Here is a 13,509-nt window from a genome sequence, read left to right as displayed (position 1 = left end):
TAAGCCGAACCCTGATTGAATTTACAACTTTCGACATCCATCGTGAATTGAGAGTATTAATACATTTCCCCTTAATCTGTTAGAATAACTAAATTCCGCTTGGTATCAAGTAGTTGTACTAGGTATCAAAGTAAGTAAACTATTTGACAATTAGTCTTAATCAATTAGTTAGCTGAAAATTATCCGAACTCAAAATTGAGAACAAAAAAAATTTAACCCCTGCTAAAATTTGATGGTCATAGAGAATTAAATCAACCTACTAAAAAAGACCAAATTGTATGGTCTGGTCAATTGGTTCATTTTTTTAAACTATTAATTAATACTCAAGGAGTTTAGCTTATTATTGAAATACCTATACTCAAAACACAAATTCACTTGGTTAGATGTGCTCGTTGGTTAGAGGGCAAACTATTAAATCAATTTTCTATTGTGCTTGATTCCAACCAACCTCATGGCCGTATACTAGGTGCGTAGCAATGTCCTAGTCTTATTTTCTACTTTTCGATTTGTCTATGTAATCTTAGCAGTCTCACTGTGAAATCCTCTCAAAACCTATACTTGTTATTATTTGCTGGTTTTGCTTTGTGCTATATTCTAATGACACGGGTTTGTTTCAGCAAGCTGCCACGACAATGTGGGGATCGTAGTGACGTAAGTTATATTATTTTTATTTAAACTACAAGAATTTATACCATAGTTAAAAAGTGTAAACAGTTATCTTCTAATTACGTGTTCTTGCAACGTGTAGCAAAAAATTGGCTATCATTATTGAATCTCTTATATAATAAGTATATTGTATAATACTTACGAAAACTATCATCTATGAAATTACTATTCCATGTCAATCATTCCTACTATTAGTTCATAAATTAAGTCGTAACTCAACAAACTGTATAAAGATCTACTTGAATGGAATAGTGTCTTTTCTTAAAAACATATAACATTATGAATAGCTTTTCATACCTTTTTAACGTGCATTACAAGGAATATATGGGCGAAATATTATATTTCACTACTAAGACTTGCATGTAAAACACTATTTCGCCCCGAAATGGGGCTTTCTTGACGAGTATTGAACGATACTTTTCATCACGATAAAAAAACTACTTCATCAAACTTTAAAAAAAATAAAAAAAAACTTTAGTTGTAACTTTGTTGATTGCAGGAAAAGTGTTGTATGTGTAGCGAAAGTAATGTTTACGTAACAAAAGTAATGTTTATGCCAGGAAAAGTCAGCTGATCACTATTTGTTTTTGGTGTATGGAAATTGAAAATTTTTGAAGATCTCAGCTCCGTGGAAATGGGCTATTTTCGAGAGTGATGAAAAATATGTATGGCGCTACTACTGTACAAAGACAGTTCAGTATCACCATTGATTATAAAACGTAAAATGTAGATTATACAATCATTGTTGTACCTAGAAGATTAATTTAAAAATATTATTTTTACAACTTATCTGTTTGACTTACATATCCCCACCATCGCCTAGTGCCTAGTGGTTATATGTAGTGATCATCTTCAAACCTAAAGTTAACTGGTTCCATTACAAGAGGGTCGATTGAGGACCTAGATGCTGTAACTGTAATTGGTCTATTCATGATACAACCATCCAATGAAAATTTGACTTTAGGCGCAAGGCCATGGCTTAATAAAAACGCAAATACGTTACTGTAATGTGGTAGTGCCTTGGTAATAGATTACTGAGAATATCCTATTGTTTTTGTAACGTCGTCTGAACTGTTATAACAAGGGACTGAAATAAATAATGCTTACCTACGTGTAAAATTTTAGCTCTAGTCGTTCAAAAGGAATTGCGTGATTAAAAATCAGAAGTGTAGATTACAATATTGCATAAATGAGGACACCTCGTGCTAATAATACGTCTAAAGTTGTTAGTCCCTAAAGTGATTACCTCATATTGATATTATGTCACACTATTAACTACGTTAGTTTGGTCCATTCCAATATTATGTCAATATTATATCAGGTAATCAATTGCATTTAGGTATCCTATTTCAGTTAATCGTTCCGTCGTTGTGAGCTGCGGCTGTTGGCTGGATTCCCAGAAATCTTCCTGTTATGCAAATATTGTCTAGCGGAGAATGCATAATGAATGGCTCCAGTGAAATACATTCCACAATATTACCTGCGGCTTTCTATTAAACACTGTGTTACAAAACCGATTTAAATTTCCGCTTCTGGTTGATTAATTAGGTTAATAGTGTATTTCGTATTTCAGCCTCTTTAAGGAATTCTGCTAACCGTATTAAAACCATTCCATTAGACTGTTTTATTTCTCAATAGGTGAACTTTCGAGGACTATACTACTATTCTGATTTAGTTTTAATAATATATAGCTTTTATGTACAAATTATGCTATTATTTTTTTACATCTTCCGCCCAATTATTACTAATTGTTGTTTATTAGTCACTAATTTATTACCCATTGAGTTGTACATTAACATTACGTATGTTTCTGCTCTCACCCGTCCCCTCCGTGATTTTAATTCTGTTCAAAATGCTTTTCACTTATTAACAGTTAAGTTGTATTTTCGAATTTTGGATAACAAATGTAGGTCTCGTGAATATTTCACTCAATAGTCAAAATTTGTATTTTGAAATTTGAAATACAGTAATCAGATAAATGATTAAGTAAATTATAGTAGATGTATCGAACAAAAAATTTATGAAGTTCACAACAGATTGTATAAAAGTACTTGGTGGGGGTTTTGTATTTACACAAAGTGTATCACAACCTTTGATATAGCAATTGACTTTAGCTTTTACTCCAGTCATTTTTTTCCTTGGGGTATTCATGTAGTGATAATAAAATTTAAATTTGTTTGTATATAGATATTAATTAGTCTGTACAGGTACAGTAAAATCTCAAAACTCCACTATTTGTGGACTCGGACGTTGTCGGATCATCCAAAACATTGACATTTTTATGGGTCGAATAAATTTGTAACAGACTAATTTTTACATATACAATTACTTACTAGAGTCTTTTCCCATATTGAGTAAACAATCTTCAATGAAATGGGTACAGTAATATTAAATGTTGAATTTAAATTCAAACTAGACTAGTGTACCTGTTGCTCGAATTCGAGCAATTGCAAAGCATTACAGGCGACTCAAAGATTATGGAAATACTCACGATCTACACAACAGTTAGATATAATCAAAATCTTTTGTAAATATCTTATCTTTTTTCAAAAAGTTGATCTTGTTTTTTTAGTGTTTTTAGTGTAAAAAAAAACATTATTTCTATTTCTTCTACTTAGTTGTGTTCTATGACTTTTTCTATGTTTCCATTGTTTGCAAATCGGTTATTTCAATGATTGCTCAAGAAATTTAGCACAGTGTTAATTCAGTTTTATTTTTAGCCTATATCAAATTGACCAGGATTTCTCGCTCTTTTCCATTGTAATAATTACACCAACCCAAGTTTCGTCTACGGATGCAATATGCCAAAGAATATCACCTACGTACAATCTCCAAGAAGTGGTAAAAACGGCAGAAACCAACCAATACAATAGATATAAGTTAACTCCATAAGAAATAATTTCAAAAATTACTGTGATATTAGGATTTTCCACTGATTTGGTAATAGAACATTATATTGCAAAACATGACACGATGCAGAAGAAAATCAATTTTAAAATCAGAAAAATCCATTGCAAATACTGTACTTCATTTTGACAAATTCAATAAATCACAATTTAAATATTAACAGCTGTTGCATTAGAAAGTAGTGTAGAATTATGCATATGGTCGTAATGTAAACAAATCTGAAGAGGCAACTTTAAAGACTTCTGGGGCAGAGCCCCAAGGGTATTTACCTCTTTCCTCTTTTGATGGCTCATCTACAAACCAAGACCTTTCTTTAGAGACCCCTACCAAGTTTCTACGCCCAGCTGTTCTTTCAAATTAGCTGTGACAAAAACCCCGTTTTCCGCCATAAGAATAACATGGGATGGGAATTTAAAGGCCACGGGGGCAGAGCCCCAAGGGAATTCACCATGTTTCTCTTTTGATGGCTCATATACAGCCCAAGACCTTTATTTAGACACCACTACCGAGTTTCTACGCCCAGCCGTTCTCTCAAAATAGCTGTGACAAAGAAAAACAGTTTCAAATTAATATATAGACGAGCTGTTAGCCCGTCCTACGTACGGGAATTCAGTAGTCAGTTAAAACCGTGTACAATTCAGGTCAGCTAGTTTACACATAAAAAAGGCAAAGTTTCTTTCAGTTTTAATGTGAAAAGTCATCTTGTAAACAAATGTTGTGTGACCAAATATGTTTTTATTCCATCATAGGCCTATACGATATGCATTTTTAATCCGATAATTTTACAATAAAACAGCAATTCTGCAATTTTTACGATGTGAAAAGCGTTGAAGTGAGATTTGCAGCCGATTCGCACAGACGCACACTGATTATAAGTAGCCTACAGTAGAGAGAGTACCTTTGACTATTAATACAAATAATAGTCAATTGAGAAGTGTATAGACCTAGTCAATGATACCACCTTCCATAGCATACCTGCCTCTTCCATAATTATTATCACCACAATACAACTACTATACACAATTTCCAGTAGGTCTGAATAGAAACGACCTAAAATAAAACGATAATATCCAATAAAATTCACAGTACACATAATTTAACTTTGGTGTCCTAACATCAAAACTAATCGTCACACCTATCCTTTATATAAATTTCACTGCATTAATTGCTAAATAAATAAGGGTAAACAAAGAAAAGTAAAAACAATAACAGTTTGTTTTGAAACAGCTGTTTGGATCAAATAACATTCATTTGAAAAAAAGAACTGGTCACATGTAGCAGGAATATAAAAAGTAAACACGTTAGTAAAGCTAATGACGTAATTGTCAATGCTTATTATCCATACCGTTATCAGTTCTATCCTTAATAATTACCCACCCTCATTGAATAAATGTACATCGCAAGTTTGGGGGCGCTGATATAGGCACCCCCAAACGTAACCACAACTGAACACGATTTCGATTTCATAAAAGGATGGTTTGTCTATTTGCAGTATCCTAGGTCAATGTTGACGTTGTGTTCAATCTGTCATCCATCTGTTTATCTTTGTATAAAACCCGGCTGAGGTTGTGGTTCTAATTTAAAATCGTGATTCCTGATTATTCTTGATCTTCTTTTTATGACATCAATATTTCCGGGCCTAATCCAAACAAAGTTAAAGCAGACAAACATTAATTGTAAACAAAAAGCTACCATGAAGAATTAAAACATGTAAACATTGTTATTTTTCTATTCTTTCCTTGAAAAGTGGAGCAGTAAAATCATTTGCATTTATCCTTTTTCATTAAGACTCGTGTACAGAGCCTCGATTTGTAGTATGGTTTAATTAATTTAGGTCTAAACTATTTTAAACTGTGGTCTAATTATCTCTTCTAATCTTACTTATTTCCTATAATCAATGACAAAATAAGAGTAAATAAAATAACCTCATAGTTCCATAGTTTATATTTTAACCAGCTGTTAGTTAAAAGAAATTATATTGCTCTAAAACAAATCGAAGATTACAAAGATTGTTTAAAAAATAATTTGAACATCCTAGTATTTTACTATGTATAGTTTAATTAATCTGTCATCCTCTTACAGAAGAATTGAACGTATCAATGATTAGCATTACACATAGTATAAATAAGTCAACCCTAAGTATGTCTTTACATTTTTATCCAAATGCTGAATTTGTGACACAAAAGCTGAATGTTTACAGCTGTTATGTTAAGCAAATTATTTTATGCCAAAAGCTAGTTTAAAATCTTAGCGTCGGCTGCTAGACTTTTAAAAAATTAAAACTTAATTTCTAAAAAACTGGGACCCTAAACTAAAATTATGGCTTCGACATTCCCTAGTTCTCAAAATTATCTTTCTTTCAACACAAAAATCATGAAAATCCGCCGAGTGGTTGATTCAGAATCGTGAAATAAAAAAACACTGTTTCGTTTTAATATTATAGATGTGCTGAAAAATCTTTTTTTTTTGCATTAGCCCTGTCATCTGTTCACTGTCGAGTTAACCAAGTGTCAAGTTAGTGAGCTTCTACTGTATTTTCTGGTTAAGAATATTCATTGTTTTGTTTTCGAATTTTATTTTTTAAACGCCGTTATTATTTGTTTATAGGAATCTTTTTTGTGTTTTTAGAGATATTTATTTTGTTTCTATTAGTTATTTGCTGTAGTCGTTGCTATATCTGCAGTTGATAGGTCTATCAATACAGTTCAACTGTCCGTGTGGTGTTTGTGCTGTATGCTATAGTAGCAGTGTGGTTGTACACTATTGTCAGTTACATAGCCACAGTGAGGTTATACAGAAGTGTTTGGCGCTTGTTCGGTAATTGAACGCCTCGCCCAATTGTCTGTGTGACGGTTGGTTTAATTAAAACTTGCTGGGCGTCTCTCTATTGGACAACTGTTACATCAGTTTATAGCTCTATAGAATTGTAGGATTGCGACGAACCAGTCGTTTGGTTGCCAGTAAATGCATAGTTCTGTCTTTTTTAATATTTTGGTACTTAATATCTTTTATGGTCTCCCCTAAAGTGTATTTTTTACACAAATTGCAAAAGGTTTACTTATCATACTGTACCTTGACACTAAATTTGGGGGGAAAAATATTATGTAAGATATGTTGTAAAATGGCTCTAAATTGAAATTAAATTAATAATTTATTACAAATATCACACAATTAAACGCGTACGGTACACACTAGTATCACAGATGAATGTTGATTTCCCAATCCAACATCCGGCTGGAAGGATCAAATAATGTATTGGGAAATGTCAAAATTATTTAAATTATAAAAAAGACGCCATGTTAACATGAGTAAGAAAAACAATATATTGAATCAGTAATCAGAATTACATGATAACATATGATAAATATATACATATGATAAATAGAGGTCAAGGAAAAATATGTTGGATTAAGAAATGTAAAAAAATATTTAAATTATAAAAAAGACACCATGTTAACATGAGCAAGAAAAACAATATAGGCCTATTGAAGAAATAAACTGAATGAAATAATAACATAAGATAAATATACATATATGATAAATACAGCTCAAGGGGAAAAGTCTTCAACAACAGTAATTCAATTTGTGGAATGTCCTTAGATCGTAAAAAATTCTGTGGTACGGTATGTTATGTTCCAACAATCAATTTCTTCCACTCTTTTTTCCAATTCTAATAATATCTTTGGTAGGTAAAAAATGAGTTTATCACACAATCCTCGATTTACAGTTTTCATAAACGAGAACACAACAAAAATAACTTTTCATAACTGTTGACATCCTCATCAACAACCACATTATGAAGAGCAATTCCTGCCACTTAAAATGTCGCTAATTATGTCTAAAATATCTCGCAACTTTAATTACTCAGTAGTTACAGTACATATCCGCTTCCAAACAAAGAAAGGAGCTTTCCTATTTCAACGGGTTTCTTTCAGTTTTAGAACAAAACTGCGGGAACGTAAGTATAAACAAAGCAGACGTTCAGTTCCTCTATTCCCGGCCGAGAGGAGCTATGAATAGTGAAGCAGCGGCGGCGGTGGCTATGAAGAGCTCGTCATCTGTTTTGTTTGGTCGGTTACTGTTTTGTGGAACGCCACTTAAAAACTCTCTTGTCTTCTGTTTGCAGATTCTTCACAACACATTTGTGTGATTTTACATTATATTTGTTTACAGGGTGTAAGTGTATATTTTTTAGTTTTTAATTTCATTAGTAGAAATTATATGGGAGGCGAAAAAGTATATAAAAAATACATTAAAAAAATAAAATGTATTAAAAATTATATTATGGAATTTGTCAATCCCTAAGTAAAGTAAATTGTAATGTCCGTTATGTCAGTTTTGAAATTAACTTTCTTATTGTGTGTTTATTTGTAAACTATTTGTTTCCGAAAATTTAGTAAGGAAAAAATATATCTAAACAGTGCTGAAGATTTCGCTATATCAACTAAGGCCCCACTAGAAAAACTTTTTCTAGTGGGGCCTTGTATCAACCCAGTTAATTTTGTTAATCATCCGTGTATTATCTTGAACATGGAACCTTGCCTTCGAGATGGATTCAACTTTTGTTGTGTCCTGCTTCTAACAATTCGCTAATTTTACCCTTTATCTGTCGATGAAATCTGATTTAATATGTCCTAAAACAATGAAGTAATCGTGGCATTTTCTTACTTTCCAATGTAATTAATAATTGTTCTTGTTCTTATTATTTCAAAAGTAACATAATTACTTTAAAAAAATCAACTGTAAGCTATTTGCAGACGGTTTTGTTAAAAACTAATGTAAATAATGTAAATTGTAATATGTGCTACGTACGTTTTGACATCAACTACACTATTGTATGCTTTTGTAGAAGATTTATTTTAAAAATAACGGAGGAGAAAATTAATTATATGTAAACAGTGATGAAGATCCTTGATTCTCAAACACAGACATTGATCTCTTGATAAATATTCTAAGCTTTATAGGGAGTGAACATCTTTTATTATGTATTCAAAACTCGAATTTCCCAAAATATAAATTGTAAGTGACACTGACAAGATACTTAATTTATTTTCCTTGTTTAAGCTTGTCATAATCAGCTTGAAAGCTAATACTATATAAACAATTTGTCACTAAGCGGAAAAATCAACCAGTCAGTAGATAACGAAGTTCCTCTCCAACAATCCATCTTCTCACTTAATCTATTCACATTAATCTATTACGATTTCACAATTTCGATCTATTACGATCTCACTTAATCTATTACGATTTCCATTATTCCGTACAACTTTTACTTACTCCCAATTGGCCCGGATTAATAGGGTGTGATAGTGCATTGATTCTAGTAATGTCAAAATTGACATTAAATTTACTTTACTTAGGTATTGACAACATCGTATTTTTATATAATTCCAGATTATTTGGAAACAATAGTTTACGCAAATTAAGGTTACTTAAACGGAAAATTTATCTAAAGTAAACAAAGGGCTAAAGCAGACAGTAGATAAGCCCGCTTGGATGAACTCTACAGAACACAATAGTGCAGTTCAGTGCAAGGGTGGGTGACAGTGTAGTGCAAAGTGAAGGAACAAATACAGCTAAATGTTTAACATATTTCGTAAAAAGGGTAAGTAGTTTATATTTTAACATGTTTACTTATTCTGTTTTTTGTTACTCACTGTGTATCCCATAGTTAGTGTATGTCAGAAATTATCTAATCTAGGGTGTTCGTACAATGGTATTAATTAGTTGTTGCGAGGAAAACTATGGAATGTGTCCCTATAGTTTAACATCTAACTTTCATTGTTAAGAATCTACATTGGACGAAATAACAGCGAAAGTCTCCTAATAAATAATTTTATTGTATATGAATGTGTACTTAATTAGCCATTTTAAATCGAGATTATTTCCCAAGCGCAATAAATGTTCAATAGTTTAAAACTAGGTAATTTCTTTTGATTCCGTAGATCATATGCGCAGATATTAATGTTATAATTGTTTTGCAATTAGTCGCAGTAGTTTTATAACTATCAAATGTGGTTTCGTCTAAATCACTGTTTATACAGACAGTTATGTAATCGAACAGCTACTCAATTTACCATTTAATGTAGTAATTTTGGGTTTTAACACGCTTAATTCATCTTATTAGTTTATATAAAATAAGCACATAGCATAGCATTATAGGAACAAACCATATTACAAACCTTTACGTAAAGCAGATTTTGAAAACTCAAATCAGCGTAAAGTTTATCGCCATGAGGTTATTGCACAACTATGTATATTAGCTGTGGGTACGTGTAGATGAACTCGTATTTCGGACGCAGGCTAACAATGATTTGCTATTTATTTATTTAGAAGTTCAAAACCTTAAATTAATAATATATCATAATCCCATATCTGTGGCAACTACATTTTGTATTGTTGTTGTTGCAATTTTAGCTCAAATTTGCCCTAGATTGATTGTTTATTTATGCATTAATCGCTTTGTCAGGTTACTGTGTTTTCATCAATTTTATAAAGTTATTACATGGTAGGTATTTGAAATATTTATTTGTGTAACTAGTGGTGAAAGTGGCACTTTGCTGCACACGAGAGAAATGTTTACGCACGAGCCGCAGGCGAGTGCGGAATGATCTCGAGTGCAGCAAAGGCCTTTTTCACTCGTGTTACACATTATATTTTTCCTACAGTCACTATAAATCATATAAATAATTAGTCTTTCAAACACTATACAACACGTTTTTAGGTTCAGCTGGCAACACAAATGGTGCCCTAGAGAAAGTAGTACCCGCGGTCCGTATCACTCCGCTATTTTCCCTCGGCAAGAAATGTGCTCCGCGTTTTGAGAATATAGTTCCGTATGTTTTTGTAATTTGAAGTGGTTTCCGCGCCTAAAAAATGCTTTAAAGGTATTTTCTTGTTTATTAAGATCGTAGGAATGTTTTAAAAACGTTTAAAAGAAAAGTCCAGAAAGTTCAGAAATACCGAAACTATAAACACGAAATGACAGGTTAAATCGTAGTTATAATAGTCAATCAGCTGCTCATAGTATTATTATCTTTAAGTGTTGCCAACCTATTTCCAAGCGTACACGGATTACGTGCATAATACTGTAGAACCACGCTGTATTGTGTTGTTTCGTTGGAATCCTGATGTGGGGCAAAGTATAAACCGTACGACAAAGTATAAACCGTACGGCAAAGTATAAAAATGCAGCAATTAGCAGCTTTCTGTACTATAAACAGTACAAGGAAGCCAACTTTGTCGGGTGACTGTAGGAAAAATTAATTTCACTACTCAATATGAAGCAGTTTGTATGCAGTTATTTAAAATCTCTGGCTTTAACTAGGTTTGATGTTAGACATCCATTTAGATTACTGTCAAAATAGAATAGTTAATTTTGAAATGTAAATAAGTAAAATATAGAGTAGCCTCTTTGAATTGCTCTGTCAAATTGATATCCGAAGGCTACCCCTGAAAGCATATCCCGTAACCAGATGTTATCCCACAGGAGTTTCCTGTCCCACGCTCCCTCAGGACTCTTTGATCCCCTATCGCCTTACCAATTACCCTGCAGTGGGACCGAGTAATGGTGTGTTTGGGTTACCATCACCGCATTGTTGGGCGAAGGGCCATTCACAGCACTAATGGCTCCATTTGCCACCCTTACAGTGCTACAGCTAAAACCGTGCTTGTACAGGGAAAACTTGTTGATCGAGATTTATAGGATTTGGAAATGAGGTATTAAGATTTTGTGAAATGTTAAATCTTACAAATCACTGGTACTGTTTTGTACTGTCATTTGCTCTGATGCTATTTGATTGTTCATATAAGAACAGCTACAAAATTGTTATCTAGGTTAATATTACACCTATGCCTGGTTAGAGTTAAACATATATGAAACATAAAACACACTCCCTCATAATTGAATCACCCATATAAATAGAAAATGTTAGGCTGTTTACTATTGTCCGTTACTCATCCAACGGTAGCACTATGTCAACTGAATATCACAATATATTTATAGTTGTATGCTATACCGGTACCTAAAGAATATAGTTTGAAGCATGAAATCTACCTACATCAAAGTAGGAAAGAATATTTAGTCTATATCAACTCAATTCAACGCAAAAGTCTACATCAACATGTCACACCCGTCGAAACGTATTTCATACATTACAGTAACGTTAAGTCTACTTTCATTATTCAAAGTCAACAATTCCAGCAGGAGTAGTACAGTAGTACTAAATGAACCCATTTGAAATAATTACTTTGAAAAATTAAGCTTGATTTTCATATACAGTAATTTGAAATTTTATTAAATCATAAAAATTTAAAATTGAATTTTGTGTGGAAACATGTGTTGATGTGATGTAACTTTGCTTGTGATTTATTTAAATTATATTATATCAAATATTTAAATAATTTATTTTTATAATTAGTTTATAATTAAACAATGTAATGTTGTTCTAAACGATTCTATAACGATGAAGTGACTTATAGACACGTGGTTTGCTTAGCTTTGTCCCAAGTCAACGCAGACAAACTGTACTTTGCCCGGCTCTGTGTGTGTGTTTTCCTCTCACTAATGTGTCTGGTTAGTTCAAACATGAGTTACCGTTAAGTGTTGACTTTACGATAGTCTGGTCTTATGGTTTATTTTACACCATTTATTTATTTTTTTGGTTGATATACTGTTGTTAGCTTTACAGTTCTTTACTTCAATTCAAACGCCAAAATTCAAATAATTATAATAAGCTTCAATTCGTATGTAGCTTCAGAAAAGTAATATGTATACTTTTTATGTGTTTGTAGTTAAATATTTATTTAAATTAAACTTTTCGCAATCTTTTGATAAAAGAGATTTTCTAACGTTTACTAAACAAAACGTGTAGGCTATTGCTCTTAAAATTAGTTTACGTCTACAACTAAAAATATCTCCGAGTGCTTGTAGGAGACTACTTTTGAAAAGCGAGTGAAATTAAATACATTATCACCCCTCGCAGCAAGCCTGCAAACTAAGTAATTATATGTTTAATAAACTGTCTCCAAACATGTTATGAACTAGACGATATTACACTCCACATTTCGTGAAAATTAAAATATCGCACTAAGTCTTAGGTTTGCGATAGTATCATGGATATTTGGATTATTGTTTAAAAGTCCACAATTAAAGGTAGAAATTTATTTTTTTAAGACATATCCATAAATTGCAATTAATTTAAATTCCATGAAACGTTAAACAGATTGTCTTTAATTGTGATACTTTTAGCGAATTTCCCATATAGGGAATAAGCTATTACCGTAGGTCTCATGGTAAGACTTAGACCCGGGACCGATTTACTTTTTCGTTTTGAGGTCCCCAGAGGCCAAAAACACCATCCGTTCAAATTCATATATATATATATATATATATATTTATATATGTGTCCGTTAGCGCGATAACTCGAGCAAAACTGATCCGATTTTGATGAAATTTGGTATAAACGTGTAAACCTACATTTATTCGAACGAGTTCGCGAACCAGCATAATCGGACCATGGGATCAGGGGTTTATGGGGGGTTTTATGGGGTAAAAATGGGTTTTTCTCATTTTTGACCCTAAAAACTTTAAATTTCTAAATTTCTCTCTAAACCATTTTGAAGAGCTTAAAAAAACAAATAATTTAGTATATTGAAGTGTTTTTGAATGTTCATTGACTACGGAGAAAATTAAAAAAATTGTAAATTTAAAATTCCCATGTTATTCTTATGGAGAATAAATAAACTGTTCTAGTTTGCTTGTTTATGGATATATTTTAATCAAATTTGGCAATTTGGTTTATTTCATACTAAGCTATCAATATTTCAATTGAAAAAACACACCTCAACATCTTCCCCGTAGCAGCAAACCTAACTACTCACTAAAATTAATGTTATTTAAAAATGGAAATAAATCTGATAATTATTTAGGGAATA

At 32.1% G+C, this 13,509-nt stretch overlaps 1 protein-coding gene across 1 annotated transcript in view; it reads left to right on the top strand.

Annotated features, from left to right (window-relative positions):
* The window catches only part of LOC128984436 (uncharacterized), a 220,207-nt gene that overhangs the window by 77,874 nt on the left and 128,824 nt on the right, over positions 1-13,509 (top strand). The window contains exon 3 of the mRNA XM_054403756.1: positions 618-651. The gene's annotated coding sequence lies outside the window, so the exon portion shown is untranslated. The remainder of the gene's footprint in view (positions 1-617; positions 652-13,509) is intronic.

The sequence above is a fragment of the Macrosteles quadrilineatus genome, unplaced genomic scaffold (genome assembly GCF_028750875.1).
Source record: "Macrosteles quadrilineatus isolate MER2022 unplaced genomic scaffold, UCM_ALF_1.0 Scaffold_2__2_contigs__length_208266976, whole genome shotgun sequence".
Lineage (NCBI taxonomy): Eukaryota > Metazoa > Arthropoda > Insecta > Hemiptera > Cicadellidae > Macrosteles > Macrosteles quadrilineatus.
The sequence above is the reverse complement of the archived record's forward strand: the minus strand, read 5'-3'. Positions and strand labels throughout refer to the sequence as shown.